This window comes from Neomonachus schauinslandi, chromosome X (genome assembly GCF_002201575.2).
Source record: "Neomonachus schauinslandi chromosome X, ASM220157v2, whole genome shotgun sequence".
NCBI lineage: Eukaryota > Metazoa > Chordata > Mammalia > Carnivora > Phocidae > Neomonachus > Neomonachus schauinslandi.
The window spans coordinates 56,842,234-56,855,972 of record NC_058419.1 but is presented as its reverse complement, the minus strand read 5'-3'; positions in this window follow the sequence as shown (position 1 = coordinate 56,855,972).

Sequence of the window (13,739 nt, the reverse complement as noted above, 5' to 3'; positions counted from 1 at the left end):
AAAATGGTCCAGTTTCATTCTTCTGTATGTGGCTGTCCAATTTTAACAACACCATTTGTTGAAGAGACTCTCTTTTTTCCTTTGGATATTCGTTCCTGCTTTGTCACAGATTAGTTGACCACAGAGTTGAGGGTCCATTTCTGGGCTCTCTTTCTGTTCCATTGATGCGTGTCTCTTTTTGTGCCTGTGCCATACTGTCTTGATGATTACAACTTTGTAATATAGCTTGAAGTCTGGAATTGTGATACCACCAGCTTTTGTTTACTTTTTCAACATTAATTTGGCTCTTTGAGGTCTTTTCTGGTTCCATACAGATTTTAGGATTATTTGTTCCACCTTTGTGAAAAATGTTAATGGTATTTTGATAAGGATTGCTTTGAATGTGCAGATTGTTCTAGGTAGCATAGACATTTTCACGATATTTGTTCTTCCAATCCATGAGCATGGAACGTTTTTCCATTTCTTTGTGTCTTCCTCAATTTCTATCATAAGTGTTCTATAGTTTTCAGAGTACAGATCCTTTACCTCTTTGGTTAGGTTTATTCCTAGGTATCTTATGGTTTGGGGGCAATTGTAAATAGGATCGAGTCCTTAAGTTCTCTTCCTTCTGTCTCATTTTTAGTGTATAGAAATGCAAATGATTTCTGTGCATTGATTTTATATCCTGCCACTTTACTGAATTGTTATACAAGTTCTAGCAATTTGGGGGTGGAGCCTTTTAGGTTTTCCACATAGACTGTCATGTCATCTGTGAAGAGTGAGAGTTTGACTTCTTCTTTGTCACTTAGGATGCCTTTTATTTCCTTTTGTTGTCTCATTGCTGAGGTTAGGGCTTCTAGTACTATGTTGAACAACAGTGGTGAGAATGGACATCCCTGTTATATTCCTGACCTTAGGATAAAGCTCTCACTTTTTCCCCATTGAGAATGATACCACTGTTGGCTTTTCATAAATGGTTTTTAGGATATTGAGGTATGTTCCCTCTCTCCCTACACTGTTGAGATTTTTAATCTGGAAAGGATGCTGTATTTTGTCAAATGCTTTTTATGCATCAATTGAGAGGATCATATGGTTTTTGTCCTTTCTTTTATTTATGCAGTGTATCTCATTGATTTGCAGATTTTGAGCCACACTTGCAGCCCAGGAATAAAACCCACTTGGTCATGGTGAATAATCCTTTAAATATACTGTTGTATCCTATTCCGAGTATCTTGGTGAGAATTTTGGCATCCAAGTTTATCAGGAATATTGGTCTGTAATTCCTACTTCTTGGTGGGGTCTTTGCCTGGTTTGGGGATCAATGTAATACTGGTCTTATAGAATGAGTTTGGAAGTTTTCCTTCCATTTCTATTTTTTGATACAGCTCCAGGAAAATAGGTATTAATTCTTCTTTCAATGTTTGGTAGAATTCCCCTGGGAAGCCATCTGGCCCTGGACTTTTGTTTGTTGGGAGTTTTTTTTATTACTGCTTCAATTTCCTTGTTGGTTATGGGTCTGTTCAGGTTTTCTATTTCTTCCTGGTTCAGTTTTGGTAGTTTATACTTCTCTAGGAATGCATCAATTTCTTCTAGATTGCCCAATTTGTTGGCATATAGTTGCTCATAATATGTTCTTATAATTTTCTGTATTTCTTCAGTATTTGTTGTGATCTCTCTACTTTCATTCATGATTTTATTTATTTGGGTCCTTTCTCTTTTCTTTTTGATAAGTCTGGTTAGGGGTTTATCAATCTTATTAATTCCTTCAAGAAAACAGCTCCTAGTTTCGTTGATCTGTTCTACTGTTCTTTTGGTTTCTATTTCATTGATTTCTGCTGTGATCTTTATTATTTCTCTTCTCCTGTTGGGTTTAGGCTTTATTTGCTGTTCTTTCTCCAGCTTCTTTAGGTGTAAGGTTAGGTTGTGTATTTGAGACCTTCTTGTTTCTTGAGAAAGGCTTGTATTGCTATATGCTTCCCTCTTAGGACCATCTCTGCTGCATCCTAAAGGTTTTGAACAGTAGCATTTTCATGTTCATTTGTTTCCATGAATTTTCTTAATTCTTCTTTAATTTCCTGGTTAACCCATTCATTCTTTAGTAGGATGCTTTTTAACTTCCATGTGTTTGGGTTCCTTCCAAATTTCCACTTGTGAAATTTGTTCAAGTTTCAAAGCATTATGGTATGAAAATATGCAGGGAATAATCCCGATTTTTAGTACTGGTGGAGACCTGACAGTGGCCCAGTATGTGATCTCTTCTGGAGAATGTTCCATGTGCACTCAAGAAGAATGTGTGTTCTGTTGCTTTAGGATGGAATGCTCTGAATATGTCTGTGAAGTCCATCTGGTCCAATGTGTCATTAAAGCCATTGTTTCCTTGTTGATCTTCTGCTTAGATGGTCTGTCCATTGCAGTGAATGGGGTGTTAAATTCCCTTACTATTATTGTATTATTATCAATGTCTTTCTTTAATTTAACAAAATTAATTGGTTTACATAATTGCCTGCTCCCATGTTAGGGGCTTAAATATTTACAATTGTTAGATCTTCTTGTTGGATGGACCCTTTAATTGTGATATAGTACCCTTCTTCATCTCTTATTAAAGTCTTTCATTCAAAATCTAATTTGTTTGACATAAAGATTGTTACCCCAGCTTTTTTTGATGTCCATTAGCATGATAAATGTTTCACCACCCCTCACTTTCAATCTATAGTTGTCTTTGGGTCTAAAATGAGTCTCTTGCAGACAGCATATTGATGAGTCTTGCTTTTTTTTTTATCCAATGTGATAGCCTGTGTCTTTTGATTGGAGCATTTGGCCCATTTACATTCAGAGTAACTATTTAAAGGTATGAATTTAGTGCAATTGTATTATAAAGTCACTGTTTCTGTATATTTTCTCTGTTCCTTTCTGGTCTAAGTTACTTTTGGACTCTCTCTTTGCTTATAGGATCCCCTTTAATATATCTGGCAGGGCTGGTTTAGTGATCACAAATTCTTTTAGTTTCTCTTTGTCCTGGAAGCTCTTTATCTCTCCTTCCATTCTGAATGACAACTTTGCTGGTTAAAGTATTATTGGCTGCATATTTTTCTCATTTAGTACCCTGAATATATCATGCTAGTCGTTTCTGGCCTGGCAGGTCTCTGTGAATAGATCTGTTGCCAGCCTTATGTCTCTACCCTTGTAGATTAAGGACCTTCTGTCCCAAGCTGCTTTCAGGATTTTCACTTTGTCTTTGAAATTTGCAAACTTCACTATTCTGTGCCTCCTGGACTTGAATGCCTGATTCCTGCCCCAGATTAGGGAAGTTCTCAGCTATGATTTGCTCAAATATACCTTCTGCCTCTTTCTATCTTTTCTCTTCTTCTGGGACCCTAATTATTCTAATATTTTTTGCTTTATGGTATCACTTATCTCAAATTCTCCCCCTTGTGATTCAGTAGTTGTTTATCTCTCTTTTTCTCAGCTTCTAATTCTCCACCATTTTGTCTTCTATATCACTAATTCTCTCTTCTCCCTCTTTATCCTAGCAGTTAGAAACTCCATTTTTGTTTGCATCTCATTTATAACCTGTTTGATTTCAAACTGATTAGATTTTAGTTCTTTTATTTCCCCAGAAAAGGATTCTCTAGTGTCTTCTATGCGTTTTTCAAGCCCAGCTAGTATCTTTATAATTGTCATTCTGAACTCTAGTTCTGACATCTTACTTATATTCATAGTGATTAAGTCCCTGGCAGTCAGTACTTCTTCTTGTCCTCTTTTTTGGGTGAGTTATTCCATCTGTCATTCTGTCCAAAGAAGAATAGATGAACAAAAGAATAAAAGACTAAAGTAGCAACAATGACCCCAGAGGAATATACACTAAGCATATCAGAAGAGACCAGAAACCAAAGAGAAAAAAAAAGGAGAGAGAGAGAGAATATAATCAGACAGATGAACAGAACAGTGCAATACACTAGATCTTGGGTGTATTTTGGTCTGTTTGTTAGAAGAAACTAGATTCCAAAATTGTAAAGAAAGAAAAACTTAAACACACACACACAAATAAAACTAAATACAATGAAAAGATAAAATGTAACTGTAAAAATGAAAATTAAAAAAGAGTTGATTAAATATGAAATTAGTTAAAAAGGAAAAAAATTGAAAGATTAAAGAATCATGGGAAAAAGCCATAAATTCTATATACTATTTTCCCCTAGACCTGGTGTTTTGCAGTTCTGTGTGATTGGTGAACTTGGTATTAGCAGGATGTTCTTGCTGATCTTTTGGGGGATGGGTCTTTTGCACTAATTCTCTGGTGCCTTTCCCCAGGCAGAATTACACCTCCTGGCCAGTGGGTGGGGCTTAATGTAAGAGTGTCTGGATTGCTCTAGGTAGCTTTTCTTTTTTTAAAATTTTATTATGTTATTTTAGTCACCATACAATACATTAAAATGTATTATAAAATACATTATATGCACCCCAATATTCATAGCAGCAGTGTCCGCAATAGCCAAACTGTGGAAAGAGTGGAGATGCCCTTCAAAAGATGAATGGATAAAGAAGATGTGGTCCATATATAGAATGGAATATTACTCAGCCTTCAGAAAGGATGAATACCCAACTTTTACACCAACATGGATGGGACTGGAGGAGATTATGCTAAGTGAAATAAGTCAAGCAGAGAAAGTCAATTATCATATGGTTTCACTTATTTGTGAAACATAAGGAATAGCATGGAGGACATTAGGAAAAGGAAGGGAAAAATGACGGGGGGGAAATCGGAGGGAGAGATGAACCATGACAGACTATGGACTCTGAGAAACAAACTGAGGGTTTTAGAGGAGAAAGGTGTGGGGAGATGGGTTAGACCACATCAAAAACTAATGATGCTCTATGTAGCTTTTTTTCCCTGAAGGCTTTCATTGCTGCTTTGGGTGATGGAAATGAAAATGAAAATTGCAGCCTCCCAATATCCAGCCCTGCCTCTTGCTGGGCCTGTGCTCAGAGAGAGGTTGCCAGACTGTGCTGCAGTTCAGTTTATGGCAACACCAAGCTGAAATCCCTCTCCTTGTCTCTCTGTTTCTGTCTGGTTTCCCTGCTTTGATGCTTGGGAACTCTGCTGCACTCAGCCATCCCTGTTCTTTCTGTGACCCCAGGGATCCTGAGACCACACTGTCCCACCTGGGATTCTGCTCCACTTTGACACCTGAACACATTTCAGGCAGGGACATCCCTCACTGGAGCAGACTTCTAAAAGTCCTGATTTTCCACTCTGCTGCTATATCTCTTTCTGGTAGCTAGCTTATGGAGGCTCCCTCCCCCCATGGTTTATCTTCTGATATATTGTCTCAGATTCACTTCTCTGCACCTCCTATCTTGCAAAATTGGTTGCTTTTCCATTTATAGAATTGGAGCAATTCTTTTCTTAGATGTTGGCTTGGGTTCACAGGTGAATGATTTGATAGCTATCTAGCTGAATTCCAGGGACCAGATGAAACTAGCGTTCCCTATTTTGCCATCTTCCTCCTACCATGTGTATTACCCTTTTCAACATTCCACAAAGGGCCCTTTTGGGAGTTACTTTGGCAATACTCTAAGATCTCCTTTCTCTTTTAAAGTAGTCAGGAGTTTACATTTAGGTCCATGTTTTATCTCAAAAATTTTCATGGCATTTTCAGGTATAAAACGGCACTAAAATCAGAGAAAAGAAATTTGATATGGCCCTTTTTTTGCACTCCAAATAATAAATGTTGATATTTTAACTAATTCTTTTAGTATTTTAACCTTAACTCTTCAAAATCCTGAAACTTTGGACATTTGTTCAAGTTGTGACTCATCCATTTTCCCCCCATTTTATACTTTAAGGGTGAAACAATTTTTTTAGAAAGTCACTAGCACCATCTACTGTTTGGATTTGGAACTATTTTTAAATATTTAAAATTATTGTTCCAAAAATATATGCAAAAAAAAAAAAAACCAAACAGTTTCACTATAATTGCTAGTTTTGGAATTTACAACGACTGAAAGTGATTTGGAATTTAATCAAATAAAATATAAAATTTAAATGGTAAGTGGAATATAAGGTTTAGAGTCTGGATTCATCAAAACACACACACACACAAGAAAACATTTATTTGGATATAAGGGATTACACACAAACCACTAATAAAATGTAATTGTTTTCTTTTTTTTTAAGTGATTATTTTCAGGGATCCAAAGGAAAATGAGAAAATCATATTAACCAAAACCATGTGTATGTAGTTTTCTGGAATGGTTTTGAGATTCTGGGATTTATGGCTCAGTAAATTTTTTTTCCTTAATTATACTAACTAATATAAGGTTTTCAACTTTTAACTTTGCTTATTAAAATCATTATAATTATAATTGACTATTATTATCATATTACACACATAAGAAGTGATAGAGTTTTAAAATAAAAAACAGCCCATTTAAAAATGTAATCTGGTTAGCATTAGGAAATTCTCCATATATCGTCCTTATTTGTCTCATTTTGTTGGACTGGCACTGGTCAAATAATAAACTTTTGTTTGGAAACAACCATTATACAGCATCCCAGACAAATATCAAATAATAAATTGTAAGAAGAGAGGAGAGTTAGGCTATGACATTTTATAGACATTGTAAAAGAACTTTCACCCTCTGGGATTGGGAAGAGCAATTCCTTTCCTTTCATATTTTCCCCCTGTTACTTAGTAAGTTTGGCATCAAACAGATCTAGAAGTACATAATAAAAATCAATGTTAAACAATCAATAAAATTAAAATTCTACATATTGAAGATGAGAAAATATTTGCAAATCATATATCTGATATGGGGCTAATATCCAAAATATATTTAAAACTCATACAACTGAACAGCAAAAATATAAAAATATATATAATTTTAAAATAGGCAGAGGATTTGAATACACACTTTTCCAAAGAAGACATTCAGGTGACCAACATGTATATGAAGATGCTCAACATCACTAATCATCAGGGAAATGCAAATCAAAACCACAGTGAGATATCATTTCACACCTGTTTGAATGGCTATTACCAAAAAGACAAAAAATAACAAGCATTGGTAAGAATGGAGAAGAGGGAATCCTAGTGCATTGTTGGTAGGAAGGTAAATTGGTGAAGCCACTATAGAAAACAATATGAAGTTTCCTTAAAAAATTAAAAATAGTACTACCATCTGATGCAGCAATTCCACCTCTGGGTATTTATCCCCCTCCCACCACCAAAAAAAAAAAATGATGACACTAACTCAAAAAGATATTTACACCCTCATGTTCATTGCAACATTGTTTACGATAGCCAAGATATGGTCATAAGTGTCTGTGATGGATGAATAAAGAAACTGTTGCATGTATATGCAATGGAAAATTATTCAGCCATAAAAAGAATAAACTTGCCATTTACAACAACATAGATGGACCTTGAGAGCATTACGCTACATGAAATAAATCAGAGAAAGGCAATACCATATGATCTTACTTATATGAAGAATCTAAAAATTAAAAAAAAAAGTCCATAGATACAAAGAATAGTTGAGTGATTGCCAGAGGTGGGAGGTGGGGGATGGGCCAAATGGGTGAAGAAAGTTAAAAGGTACAAACTTCCAGTAATAAAGTAAGTTCTGGGGATGTAATGAAGAGCATGGCAACTATAGTTAATAACACTCTACTGCATATGTGAAAGTTGCTAAGAGAATAGATCTTAAAAGTTCTCATCACAAGAAATATTTATATATATATATATAAATATATACTTTGTATGGTGAAGAATGTTAACTAGACTTATTGTGGTCCTCATTTTGCAATGTATACAAATATCAAATTATTATGTTGTACACCTGAAACTGATTGACATACAACATTGTATCAGTTTCAGGTGTACAACATAATAATTTGATATTTGTATACATTGCAAATGTATACATTGTATACAATTGTATACAATTGTATCATTATCTTTTCATGATAAAAGCATAAAAGTTACATTAAAAATAACAAACCAACAACTGAGAACAATAAAAAAAGAAAAGTACTGGCATCAAGAGCTCATTAGCTATCAGAAATATTAATATTGCAAAACAGAAAGTATATTAATAAAGTGATTTATTGGAAAAATATTAAGTGATGTAACAGCAGTTAAATATATGTTCAATGATCAAAAATATTCTGAGCTAAACAAGTGCTTCCTTGTTTTTTATTGACACAACTAAAATTTTTGTTAAAAGAAATGACCATTTTTATGTGGTTCAATGTGTGATCTAAGTGGATTTTCACTAAATCTTCTGGCCTTGCAGTTATATTTTCATCAGATTCTACTATGTTATAAATTAAATCTGTGGTTTTTAGTGTCCTAGAAAAATGTGATCATATTCCAAAAAGAAAGATAAACTGAATAAAGAAGAAAGGTAGCTACTCTAGAGAAAAGTGGTTATGAAAAAGGCACAGAATAAAAATCTTTGCCAATAAGTCTAATTACCTAAATGATCTGTAACAGATATTTTCAAATGGACTAACCCGATTCTTGTAATATACCAATATAAGTTCTCATAGTAGACAGTTTTGGTGCACCTGGGTGGCTCAGTCATTTGAGCAACCAGTTCTTGGTTTCAGCTCAGGTCATGATCTCATGAGTCATGGGATTGAGCTTTGTGTTGTTCTTGTCGCTCAGCAGGGGGTCTGCTTGAAGATTCTCTCCTTTTGCCCCTCCCCCCACTTGCTCTCTCTCTCTTTCTCTCTCTCAAATACATAAATAAATATTTTTTAAAAGTCTGAGTTTTGGGTTTGGTACTATTAATTATTTCTGTCTTTACCATGATTAATAGTTACTACAGAATGGCTAAAATTAACAACACAAGAAACAACAGGTGTTGGCAAGGAAGCAAAGAAAGGGGACCCCTCTTGCACTGTTGAGAGGGATGCAAACTGGTGCAGCCACTCTGGAGAACACTATGGAGGTTCCTCAAAAAGTTAAATATAGAACTACCCTGTAATCCATCAATTACACTACTAGGTTTTTACTTAAAGGATACAAAAATACTGATTCAAAAGGGTACATGCACCCTGATGTTTATAGCAACAATATGAACAATAGCCAAACTATGGAGATAGCCCAAATGCCCACTGATTGATGAATAGATAAAGAACAGGTGGTATATATATACAATGGAATATTATTCGGCCAACAAAAAGAATAAAATCTTGCCATTTGCAATGATGTTGATAGAGCTACAGTGTATTATGCTAAACAAAATAAGTCAATCAGAGAAAGACAAATACCATATGATCTCACTCATATGTGGAATTGAAGGAAAAAAACAGACAAACATATGGGAAGGGGAAAAAGGAGAGAGGGGAAACAATCCATAAGAGACTCTTAATGATAGAAAACAAACTGAGGATTGGGGCGTCCGGGTGACTCAGTCATTAAGCGTCTGCCTTCGGCTCAGATCATGGTCCCAGGGTCCTGGGATCGACCCACATCGGGCTCCCTGCTCTGCGGGAAGCCTGCTTCTCCCTCTCCCACTCCCCCTGCTTGTGCTCCCTCTCTCACTGGGTCTCTCTCTGTCAAAATAAAATAAAAAGTAAAAATCTTTAAAAAAAAAAAAAAAGAAACAAACTGAGGATTGATGGGGGAAGGGGTATGAGGGATGGGATCAATGGGTGATGGGTATTAAGGAGGGCACTTGTGATGAGCAGTGGATGTTGTATGTAAATGATGAATCACTAAATTTAACTCTTGAAACAAACAAAAGCCTTAAAAATTTTAAAACAATAAAAAATCATAAAAGATATAATGTGAGTGACATGTGACTCTTCTTTTCACTTGAACACTTAGAGGCCATTGTAGGGTTATTTACTGGCTTAATTTTCAATATTGTTGTATCTTAGTAAATAGGGAGGCCTAAGGTGAGGGAGAAAGATGAAGGAATGGCCAGTGAGTAAAGCAGTCAGAACACACACAACCTTTTTTTTTTTTTTTTTACAGTTGACACACAATGTTGCATTAGTTTCAGGTGTACAACATAATGATTTAACAAGTTTATACATTATGCTATGTTCACCACAAGTGTAGCTATCATCTGTCCCCATATTGCTATTACAATATCATTTACTGTATTCCCTATTCTGTGCCTTTTATTCCCATGCCTTACTCATTCCATAACTGGAAGCCTGTATCCCCCTATTCCCCTTCACCTGTTTTGCCCTTACCCCATCTCCCCTCCCCTTTGGAAGCTACCAGTTTGTTCTATTTATAGGTCTGATTCTGCTTTGTTTGTTTGTTTGTTCATTTTTTGAATTTTAGATTCCCCGTATGAGTGAAATCATATGGAATTTTTTTTCTCAATCTTATTTCACTTACCATAATACCCTCTAGGTCCATTCATGTTGTCTCAAGTGGCACAATCCTGTCCTGTCCTTTTTATGGCTGTGTAATATTTCATTGTATGTATATGCCATTTCTTCCTCATCCATTTGTCTATTGTTGGACACTTGGGTTGCTTCCATTTCTTGGCTATTCTAAATAATACTGCAATAAAGCTGAGGTCCATATATTTTTTAAATTAGAGTTTTCATTTTCTTTGGGTAAATACCCAATAGTGGAATCACTGGATCGTATGGTATTTCTATTTTAAATTTTTGGAGGAAACTTCCTACTATTTTCCACAGTGACTATACCAGTTTACATTGATTTAATGTAACTGGTAAGTGAAGGAGTGTTCCTTTTTCTACACATTTTTGTCAACATTTCTTATTTTTTTTCTTTTTGATTTTAGCAATTTTAACGGGTGCAAGGTGATAACTCATTGTATTTTTATTTACATTTTTCTGATGAATATTTATGTTGATTATCTTTTCATGAGAAGACAATATCATGTTTGCTGTTTTATATGGATGCAGTTCATGGAGCCCCAAAACAATTAAAATAGTAATAGCAAAGATCACAGATCACGTATCACCATAACATATACAATAATAATGAAAATGTTTGAAATATTGTGAGAATTAACAAAATGTGACACAAAGACATGAAATGAGCAAATGTTGTTGGAAAAATTTTGCTGATAGACTTGCTCAACAAAAGGTTGCACAAACTCCAATTTATAAAAACTGCAATATCTGCAAAGTTCAAAAAAGTGAAGCACAATAAAACAATGCATGTCTGTACCTAGGGTAGTCAAATTCATAGAGACAGAAAGTAAAATGGTGGTTTCCAGGGAAAAGAGGTAAGGGGATATGGAATAAATGTTGTTGTTTTTTTTTTATGATCACATTTTTATTTTATTTTTTATTTAATTTATTTTATTTTGTTATGTTAGTCACCATACATTGACTCATTAGTTTTTGATATAGTGTTCCATGATTCATTGTTTGCATACAACACCCAGGGCTCCATGCAGTATGTGCCCTCCTTAATACCCATCACCAGGCTAACCCATCCCCCCACTCCCCTCCCCTCTAAAACCCTCAGGTTGTTTCTCAGAGTCCATAGTCTCTCATGGTTCTCCCTCTCCGATTCCCCCCCCTTCATTTTTCCCTTCCTATGTTCTTCTTTTTTTTTTTTTTAACATATAATGTATTATTTGTTTCAGAGGTACAGGTCTGTGATTCATCAGTCTTACACAATTCACAGTGTTCAACATACCACATACCCTCCCCAATGTCCATCAACTAGCACCCCCATCTCTCCCACCCCTCACCACTCCAGCAACCCTCAGTTTGTTTCCTGATATTGAGTCTCTTATGGTTTGTCTCCCTCTCTGGTTTTATCTTGTTTCATTTTCCCTCCCCTCCCCTATGATCCTCTGTCTTGTTTCTCAAATTCCTCATATCAGTGAGATCATATGATATTTGTCTTTCTCTGATTGACTTATTTCACTTAGCATAATACCCTCTACTTCCATCCACGTCATTGCAAATGGCAAGACTTTGGTTTTTTTGATGGCTGCATAATATCCCATTGTATATATATACCACTTCTTCTTTATCCATTCATCTGTTGATGGACATCTTGGCGCTTTCCATACTTTGGCTATTGTGGACATTGCTGCTATAAATATTAGGGTACACTTCCCCCTCAGGGCACTACATTTGTATCTTTGGGGGTAAATACCGAGTAGTGTAATTGCTGGGTCATAAGGTAGCTCTATTTTCAACTTTTTGAGGAACCTCCATATTGTTTTCCAGAGTAGCTACACCAGTTTGCATTCCCACCAACAGTGTAGGAGGGTTCCCCTTTCTCCACATCCCTGCCAACATCTGTCCTTTCCTGAGCAGTTAATTTTAGTCATTCTGACTGGTGTGAGGTGGTATCTCATTGAAGTTTGCTTTGGATTTCCATGATGCCGAGCCATGTTGAGCACTTTTTCATGTGTCTGTTGGCCATTTGGATGTCTTCTATGGAAAAATGTCTGTTCATGTCCTCTGCCCATTTCTTCATTGGATTATTTGTTCTTTGGGTGCTGAGTTTGATAAGTTCTTTATAGAGTTTGGATACTAGCCCTTTATCTGATATGTCATTTGCAAATATCTTCTCCCATTCTGTCAGTTGTCTTTTGGTTTTGTCGACTGTTTCCTTTGCTGTGCAAAAGCTTTTTATCTTGATGAAGTCCCAATAGTTCATTTTTGCCCTTGCTTCCCTTGCCTTTGGCGATGTGTCTAGGAAGAAGTTGCTGCAGCTGAGGTCAAAGAGGTTGCTGCCTGTGTTTTCCTCAAGGATTTTGATGGATTCCTGTCTCACATTTAGGCCTTTCTTCCATTTTGAGTCTCCTTTTGTGTGTGGTGTAAGGAAATGGTCCAGTTTCATTCTTCTGCATGTGGCTGTCCAATTTTCCCAACACCATTTGTTGAAGAGACTGTCTTTTTCCATTGGACATTCTTTCCTGCTTTGTCAAAGATTAGTTGACCATAGAGTTGAGGGTCCATTTCTGGGCTCTTTATCCTGTTCCATTGATCTATGTGTCTGTTTTTGTGCCAGTACCATACTGTCTTGATTACAATTTTGTAATAGTGATGCCACCAGCTTTGTTTTTCTTTTTCAACATTCCTCTGGCTATGCAGGGTCTTTTCTGGTTCCATACAAATTTTAGGATTATTTGTTCCATTTCTTTGAAAAAAGTGGATGGTATTTTGATAGGGATTGCATTAAATGTGTAGAGTACTCGAGGTAGCATAGATATTTTCACAATATTTTTTCTTCCAATCCATGAGCATGGAACGTTTTTCCATTCCTTTGTGTCCTCCTCAATTTCTTTCATGAGTATTCTATAGTTTTCTGAGTACAAATTCTTTGCCTCTTTGGTTAGATTTATTCCTAGGTATGTAATGGTTTTGGGTGCAATTGTAAATGGGATTGACTCCTTAATTTCTCTTTCTTGTTTTGTTGTTGGTGTATAGGCATGCCACTGATTTCTGTGCATTGACTTTATATCCCGCCACTTTACTGAATTCCTATATGAGTTCTAGCAGTTTTGGGGTGGAATCGTTGGGTTTTCCACATAAAGTATCATATCATCTGCAAAGAGTGAGAGTTTCACTTCTTTGTTGATTCAATGCATTTTATTTCTTTTTGTTGTCTGATTGCTGAGGCTAGGACTTCTATGTTGAGTAACAGTGGTGATAGCAGACATCCCTGCTGTGTTCCTGACCTTAGGAGGAAAGCTCTCAGTTTTTCCCCATGGAGAATGATATTTGCTGTGGGTTTTTCATAGATGGACTTTATGATACTGAGGTATGTACCCTCTATCCCTACACTCTG